The sequence below is a fragment of the Meriones unguiculatus genome, chromosome 7 (assembly GCF_030254825.1).
Source record: "Meriones unguiculatus strain TT.TT164.6M chromosome 7, Bangor_MerUng_6.1, whole genome shotgun sequence".
NCBI classification, from domain to species: Eukaryota; Metazoa; Chordata; class Mammalia; order Rodentia; family Muridae; genus Meriones; species Meriones unguiculatus.
This window is the reverse complement of record NC_083355.1, coordinates 90,524,941-90,533,569: the sequence shown is the minus strand read 5'-3', so window position 1 is coordinate 90,533,569 and position 8,629 is coordinate 90,524,941.

Below are 8,629 nucleotides of genomic sequence, written 5' to 3'. Positions count from 1 at the left end.
CAAGGAAAAAAAAAAAAAGATGGTTTATTCTGGAGCCATAGTGAGTGACCATGGCCAAGGAACACAGAGTTAGATTACCCACAAGTCCGTGTTCCAATGTGGAAGCAGTTTAATGAAGTTTCTGTAGTTTTACAGAAGGAATCTTGGCAAGTTACATCAGAGAGGCAGGCACAGAGAGATGGGGGAGGCTTTTCTACAGACCCACGATGCTATCTGAATGCTTGGGTTGGTGGAAGCTAATGGTTTGCTGAGTTAATAGATTCTAAAAGGTTTTTATCTATTAGTCACAGGATGTTAGCTCTGATGCAGAGGCCTGCTAGGAGTAGCTGTCCTGGAGGGCTAGAACTAGCCCAAGATAAGGGAGTTAGCCTCTGAACCTGCAAGATTCCAATCTCTCAGCAGGACTGAAACTCTAATCAGCTGATCAGCCCCTGCGGACACAGCTTCTTTTTTGGAGTTTTCTTTCACAGGTCAGTGATGGGCAGAGTCTCGCCCTAATGGATTGCTTGGTGTGCCTATCTGTGTTTCAACTTTGATCTCACTTCAGGACCCTGAAGACAGACAGACTTGTGGAGTTTGCTGGATATCTTTGCTATGTGCCACACTGAAAAAAAAAAAAGTCACCTTTTTCCACACGTTGATCTCTCTTTCTAAAGATTTATTTATTTATACAGTAAAATGCCTGCATGTGAACCAGGAGGTCAGAAGAGGGCACCAGATCTCATCATGGATGGTTATGAGCCATCATCACATGGTGGCTGGGAATTGAACTCAGGACCTTTGGAAGAACAGCCAGTGCTCTTAACCTCTGAGCCATCTCTCCAACCCTAAGTTGCTCTCTAAATTGGTTTATTGAGGACCGGTGGCTGGAGCTGACTTGGGGTACAAGCTGTGAAGTTGGAGAACAGCAGCCATTGGTAACTCCAGTTTCAGGGGATCTGGCATTCTCTTCTGGCCTCCAAGGGTACCAGGCATGCAGATGGTGCACAGACATACATACTGAGAGACCAAAAGATTAAAAATTAGCAGCTATTATTAATTAAGGCCTGAACTAGCTGGGTGGAGAAGTCCAGTAATGCCCTGAGGGGAAGGACCACCTTACTGCATTCTTTCCCCACCCACTAGAGATACAGTTGCTAGTAAAATGGCCCATCCCCTTAGGGAGGGACACCAGGTCATTATGGTCTGGGGACCTTCCTATAGCCAATCAATTCAAAATGTAGCATTTTGACCAATAAATGCTTGCCAGGCAGGAATCACCCCTGCCTTGGGCATGCTGGGAGGGACCAGAATTTAAAATTACCCAACTAACCTAAGCACGGGTTGCTCCGCTCCTACCCCTTTGGCGGTGGGGTTGTGTGGGCCCAAGCTGTAGCTTGCAATTTACAATAAAAAGATCCTCATGTATTTACAGCGGAGTCTGTTTATTCCTGGTCTTTTGTCTTTTGGGGTTTGTGAACTGGGCAGAACAATATAAGGCCAAAAAAAAGGTATATATATATATATATATATATATCCATAAAATAACAATAATGATAATAATGATAATTTATTTCCATATCTGAAATCAATGCATTTTCTTTTGAAAAATCTACCTAAAGGAAATCAGTATTAAATATTTCTACAGTTGAAAAAAAGATTGGGGGCCCAGGAAGATCAGTCAGTAAAGCGCTTGTTATCCAAGCTTGGGAACGTGAGTTTAAGCCCATGTCAAATGTGAGGTGCAGTGGTGTGCATCCCCGCATTGGGAAAGCAGAGGAAATCTATGGGGTTTGCTGGCCAGGTAGGCTAACCCAAAAAAGTCAAGCCCCAGGTCCCAGCAGGAAATTCAGCCTTAAAAAAACAAAGTGGATGGCTCCCGAGTCACTAACCGAAGCTGACCTCCGTGCACACGTGATGCAGTCTAGGGGTCTTGACTGGGTTAGTTTTTGCTGACAGTTAGATAAGAAAGAGGCAGGAAACCGCTCAAGGGCAACAGGTGGCCGTGGGGAAATCTCAAACCTACAGACAACAGCGGAATCAGCATTTGAAGAAATGCGTTTCCTGAGGCTTACTTAAAGCAGCTGGACGCAGGGGGATAAACTGCCAGGAGGACTCCGGAAGCTGGAAAATCCGGTCTTCTCTTGAGGGCTGAGGGTTTTTTTTGTTTTTTTTCCCTTCCCTCATTGTGATTGGTCAGTTTGAAGAAAGCTAAGAAGGCTGATTGGTCCACAACTATTGCGTAACAGGTCCTGATCAGGCCTCGAACTTGTTGAGGCCATTCACCAGCAGGGGGGGGTGGTAGAAAAAAAATCCTGCAAAACCTTTGTTGCGAGCAGTCAGGCTTTTGTCTCCAGTCAGGAGGGTGAGAAAAGAGTTGGCCGTCTTGGAAGTTCGGCGCTTTTATTCCCTAGTCGTGGCCCTTCTCCCTCCCTATCTGTCTGCCTACCGGGGAATCTAACTCCTACCCTCTCACATACACACACACACACACACACACACACACGCACTACACACACCCCACACCCCCCGCAGTGATGCGTCCTCGCCTGCTTTTTCCTTCCTCCTTTCCTTCCTTCCTCTCCCCCTCCCCTTCTCTCTTTCTCACTGGACTTGCTGGCACTGTGTTTAACTCCAGCACTCAGAAGTTGCAGTCCAGCCAGGGCTACCCCGCAGTAAGCAATACAAAATACACCATAACCCACAAACAAAACAAGGAAAAGACTCGCGCCTCTAAAATGTTAGTCCTGACGATTCTCTCTTGAGTTTGTACCGACACTTGGGGTCCGTCTTTCCATGACTCTTCTTCCAGAAGCCCACACTCAGGCTTTTAGGTCTGTTTTACTTTCTCTTCACCCTAATGCTCAAGCTGGTGAAATGGCGTATCGTGTAAAGGTGCTTGCTGCCCTACACGCAAGCCTGACGACCTGAGTTCCATCCCTAGAATTCACAGAAAGGTGGGAAAAGAAAACCAGCTCCACAGAGTTGTGCTCTAACTTCCACATTTGTGCTGAGGCACATGCCCCCCACCCCTGTACATACATACACGTTAAAATAATAAAATAAAAATTTATTTAGAGGTATCTTTAATAAATCTCAATTTTGCTCTGTTAAAAATAAAACAGGGCTGGAGAGATGGCTCAGAAGATAAGAGCACTGACCTTCCAAAGGTCCTGAGTTCAATTCCCTGCAGCCTCATGGTGGCTCACAACCATCTATAATGAGATCTGGTGCCCTCTTCTGGCCTGCTGGCACACATGCAGGCAGAATACTGTATACATAATAAATAAATCTAAAAACAACAACAACAACAACACAGCATTAGATGATTGGAGGACCAATTTAATAATTTGGGTGGGGGAATTATTGTTTTGTTTTTAATTGAGATAGGGTCTCGCGATGTAGCCTAAGCTGGTCTGGAATTTACAGCAATCTTCCTGCCTCTGTCTTCCAAATCCAATTTAACACCTAATAGTGCATGCTTAAGGGCTGGAAATATATGCTGTTGCCTAGCATAGACAAGACACTGGGTTTGATCTCCTCTGCAAACAATTACAACAGCAGCACAGTAACCCTTCCACCTGGGGGCGATAACACAGGCCTGTAATCCCCAAAGGTTGAAGCAGGAAGACTCAAAAGTTAGATGCCAGTATAGACAACATAGCAAGAATCTTTCTCAAAAAAATAATAAAAAAGAGTAGTAAACTAAAAATGCATGCTTAATGCAGAAAACCCAGGAAACAAAGTCATACTGCTGTTATGCAATTAATCTCTCACTCTACATAAAGACTTGGAACGGTTGTCTTTTTGCTGGAGAATATGGTTGTTGTCCTTATTTGTATAGAACTCTTCATTTATTTAACAGATAGTCTTCGGACATGACTTTGTCAATCCTCGAGCATTTCCTTGATTTTTTTAGTGCACTGACATTCCAAGCTCATGCTGCAGGTTCTTTGCAAGTCTGGAATGAGTCATTTTCTCTGGAGCCTGCATCCCACTTACTGAAGATTGGGATCTGGAAGCTGAGATCCAAGCTTTGTTCATACTCACTGCAATTGGGGTTCCTCTTCCAAGGCTCTTTCACTGATTGCAGTTAGGAATATGTGCTGGATAGTTTTATGTCAATCTGAGAGGAGGGACCGATGCAACAGGATAGCCATTCAAAGTCATCCTTGGTTGGATAGCAAGCCTGAGCCAGAATGGGCTACAGGAGACCACTGTCTCTCAAACAAAACAAAACAAAACAAAACAAAACAAAAACAAGCTGGGTTTGGCAGCCTCAAGATGGCTCAGTGGATTAAGACAATGGCTGCCAACCTTGACTAACTCAGTTTTATCCCTGGAATCTCCGTGGCGGAAGGAGGGAGCAGACTTGTCCCCTGACATCCATAAGTTTGTGGTGGCATGAATGCATCCCTCCCCAGAGAACAAACAAACAAGTAAATAAATATAAGGGGGGAGGCTTATTGATAGGCACCACCCAACACATAGCCTTGCAGCTGGGACTGTGTGCCAAGGGGCCAGCTAGCCTGTGTTCAAGTTCCTGTTCTTTCACAGTTTCACGTTAATTGTGGGCCTTGGACCTGTTGTTGAACCTCCACGAACCTCAGTTTTCCCATTTGAAAGGTGAGGAGAATAAGTCCTCGCTGTGAGGACCGGACACCCTTAGATGGCGCAGGTAAAGCGCTTGGAACAGTGCCCAAGCCAGGGTGAGCACTCAGGAATTTCCTGACATGGACCCCGGAGCTTTTCTCACAGACAGAGCTTAGCTCAGTTTATCTTTGCTCACGAGAGCAGGCTCGGGAAGTGAAGGAGGGTTGCCCAGTCCAGGGTTTCCGGCATCTGTCTTCCCACCCGGAGTCCTGGGTGCGATTCTTCCAGCACCTAGGCTAAAACTGCGCCATGCCATGCTCCCCAGCCTCAGAAGCCCAGGCATATTATCTCTAGGGCGGAGGTTCCTGCGAAATAAGCTCCCCTTTCTATAAATGACATCTCCTGCTCCCTCTGATTTCTAGCGGGGGAGGGGAACTGACTCATTTTCTGGAACTAAATAAGCATTTGTTCCCACTGGCCCCATAGCCTGAGTGACACCGTTAATGAGCTGAACTGCTGCCCGTTGCTGTAGGCATCATTAGAGAAACCCCAGCAGAGTTCTGTTTATTGCCGGGGGAGGGGTCAGAGGCAGAGAAAGCACAGCTGGGGCTCCCAGCCCCGGGCACCCTGTGCATACTGGGAGGCTGGCATAATCACTCTCAGACTTGTGGAGTCAGGGCGTGATTTCCAAGAGGAAGAAAAACTGGGTGAGCTAGAGGAGTCTCTCTCTCTCTCTCTCTCTCTCTCTCTCTCTCTCTCTGTCTGTGTGTGTGTGAGAGAGAGAGTTGGACCAGGGTGGTTAGAACTATTTTTTTTTTTTTTTTTTTTTTTTTGGTTTCTGAAAGTCTGAATACCTTATGGAACCAGGGTGGTAAAAATGAAAGTACAGGTAGGTCCTATGGGAGCTGCTAGCTGAGCAATGCCCTACTGAGGAACACGACGAGCTCCGAGCCGGTGTCCTAGGTCAAGGCCGCGCTTGCTGTTCCTCAGTCGAACATGTGCTACAGGCGGAGCAGATTGGCTGAGCCATTGGGAACAGTCCAAGAACGACTTGGGTTCACACTGGGGTTCACCACGGCACAATACAGACACAACGAGTGACAAAACCCACCGGTCTCTTCACCATGAGACTGAACAAGAGGGCAGAGGGGCTTAGACGGTGGGCTGGTGGTTAGCAGAGAACAGTCAGCTCGCTTCAGGCGGGGGCCCACTTCCACAGACTGGCTAGTAGGTGCCGGGATTAGCGGTGGCTTCCCCGGGTGGCTCTGTGTAAGTTCGCCGGGATTCTGTCATAGACTGTGTGGTGGCAGACAGAAAAAAAAAAAATTTTTTTTTTCACTGTTTGGGCTGGGGATGTAGCTTGGTTGGTAGACCGCTCCTGGAGGTGGGGGTGGGGGGGCGGGGGGGGGGAGTGTCAGAAGTTCAAGGAGATGTTTGGTTATATAATGAATTTGAGACTAGCCTCGGCTACGTGAGACCCTACCTGCAGAAAGAAAGAAAGAAAGAAAGAAAGAAAGAAAGAAAGGAAGGAAGGAAGGAAGGAAGGAAGGAAGGAAGGAAGGAAGGAAGGAAGAAAGAAAGAAAGAAAACAAAACATAAAGGACACTGATTAAGTTGAATTAGGGCCCACTTTAATGTGCTCATTTCTTTAAAGGCCTTCTATCCAGGGGCACGGTGGAGATGAGGGAGGGAGGGAGGGACTGGGAGGGAATGAGGGATCGGGACACGGCTGGGATACAGAGTTAATAAAATGTAACTTATAAAAAAATAAAAAATAAAAAAAAAATTTCTGCAGAAAAAAAAAAAAGGCCTTCTATCCAGCCACGTGGTAGTGGTGCACTTCTTTAATCCATCCCAGCACTCCATAGGCAGAGGCAGGAGAAGCAAGCGGATATCTGAGTTTGAGGCCAGCCCAGTCTACCGAGCGAGTTCCAGAACAGTTAGGACTACACAGAGAAACCCTGTCTTGCAAAACCAAATCAAATCAAACAAACATTAATACATAAACTAAAGGCCCTATATCCAAATTTAGACATATCCCGAGGACTTAGGACTTAGCAGCTCTTCCTTGATTCCCCCCACTGTCCCCCTGGGTTGATATAATTCAGCCTGTGACGTGACCTAGCAGGAAAGTACATTGAGAATAACCAAGAGTCGGACTTTCCACTGTTTCAGAAGGGACCTCTACATCTAGGAAGACACTGAACTAGAGCAGAGATACTAAAGTGAAGTCACAGGTATAGTTATGCCCAGACATCTGCACAGGTCTGACTTGCTGATGCAAATGTGTATGTGCACCCAGATTTCTGTTCCCTCCCTCTGGCCCCTGGAGGATTCAGAAGCAGGAACCTCGCAACAGCTATAAGCACTTGTGCTTAGAAACTGGTTCCTAAATAATCTTTTCTGAAAGGACCCAGAGCTTTTGCTGCTGTTGTTTTTTGAGAAATGACTGATTCACGGGTTAAAGCAGAGAAATTCTATAGGTAAGTCTGTGGTAGCTATTCTGAGTTAGCTCCTGTTGGAAAATTTGGGAATATTTACGCATCTCACTCTCAGAGTGAGAGTGATGGATTGTTTAACCCACGAAGTAAGTAACATGGAAATACTGTGGTTATCGTGGTAAACCTTTCAGGGTGAGCAAACAGAAAGAGAGGAGAGAACCATTTCTTACACTCGCATGCCAACAAACAAACCGAGATGAGATATTCAAGTTATAAAAATCCGAAGAAGTGCAAATGAATGCTGCAACTAGGAGCTGCAGCCTGATGAGGTAAATTTATACACATACTTTATTTATTAATTTATTTTAGATAGAGTCTTTCTATGTAGTCCTGGCTGTACTGGGACTCACTATGAGGCTGTCCTCAAATTCACAGAGATCCTCCTGCCTCTGCCTCCTGAGTGCCGGGAGACACGAGAGCCCCTTGTGAAGTGGAGTTCAGCGCCATCACCTGCCATACAAATTATGCTGCATTGTTAGGGACTCAGATGCAGAGAAATGCAAACTAACTATGAGAGTTGCTTTTCGGCCATTAAGTTGTCAAAAAGTACAGAGCTATCACACCTGCTGCCAGCAGGGAGGGAGGGCAGCATGCTTTCAGCCACTGCTCATGGGGCTGTAAAGCAGTCTGGCTTTGTTTGGAAGGCATTCAGGCAACATCTGTTAAAAAAAAAAAAAAAAAAAAAACAAAACCCCCAAATCCCACTCCTTGAAACTGTTCTACTCCATAAAACGCACAGTGCTTCAGGAGATAGGGCGCTGCTCCTCACCTCATCTGGGCACGGGAGAGTTGGCCCTGCCTGTGGTGGGGGGAGGGGAGGGGTTGCAGGTGAGTTGCCTGAGGGTGTGAGCATGGGAGAGCTGGCCCTGTCCCTCACCTGTTGTAATTTGGGAGAGTGAGCCTTGCACCTTGCCTGGGCAGCACAGTGGCCTGGCTGGCATAAATGTGGGTGAGCCCACCCCAGCCAGGGCATGAAACTTGAGGAGCTGGCTCTGCCCCTTGCCGACTATAGCACTGGATGAGCTACCTGGGGCAGTGCGGGAAAGCTGGCCCTGGTGCTGTGGGCTGACCATCTCAGATACCTCCCAGACTCAAATCCAGGACTTTGTTTTTTTAATTATTTCTTCAAGACAGGCTTTCTCTTTATGTAGCTCTGGCTGTCTTGGACTCACTCTGTAGACCAGGCTGGCCTCAAACTCACAGAGATCTGCTTGTCTCTGCCTCCCAAGTGCTGGGACTAAAAATGCACACCACCACACCTGGCTCCAGATCCAGGGCTGTGAGTTGTCCAATCCCGAGATCTACCCCATCGATGACCTGCTGGAGCACATGAAAGAGCCAGCCCTATAGATTCAAAGCTGCAGGATCTCCATGACATAGGGCAACAACAGGATATCCCAAAGGAGTTTCAGAGGGATCCATCAGTAACAGTGTTGACACAGAAACCTGAGACCTCCAGCCAGACCAGTGTCTCACTCCAGTGAACATTTGCAAGTAAAGCTGTTTGGGCAGAGGAGCAAAGAAGTATGGACAAAAGCATATACCGTGGAACACAC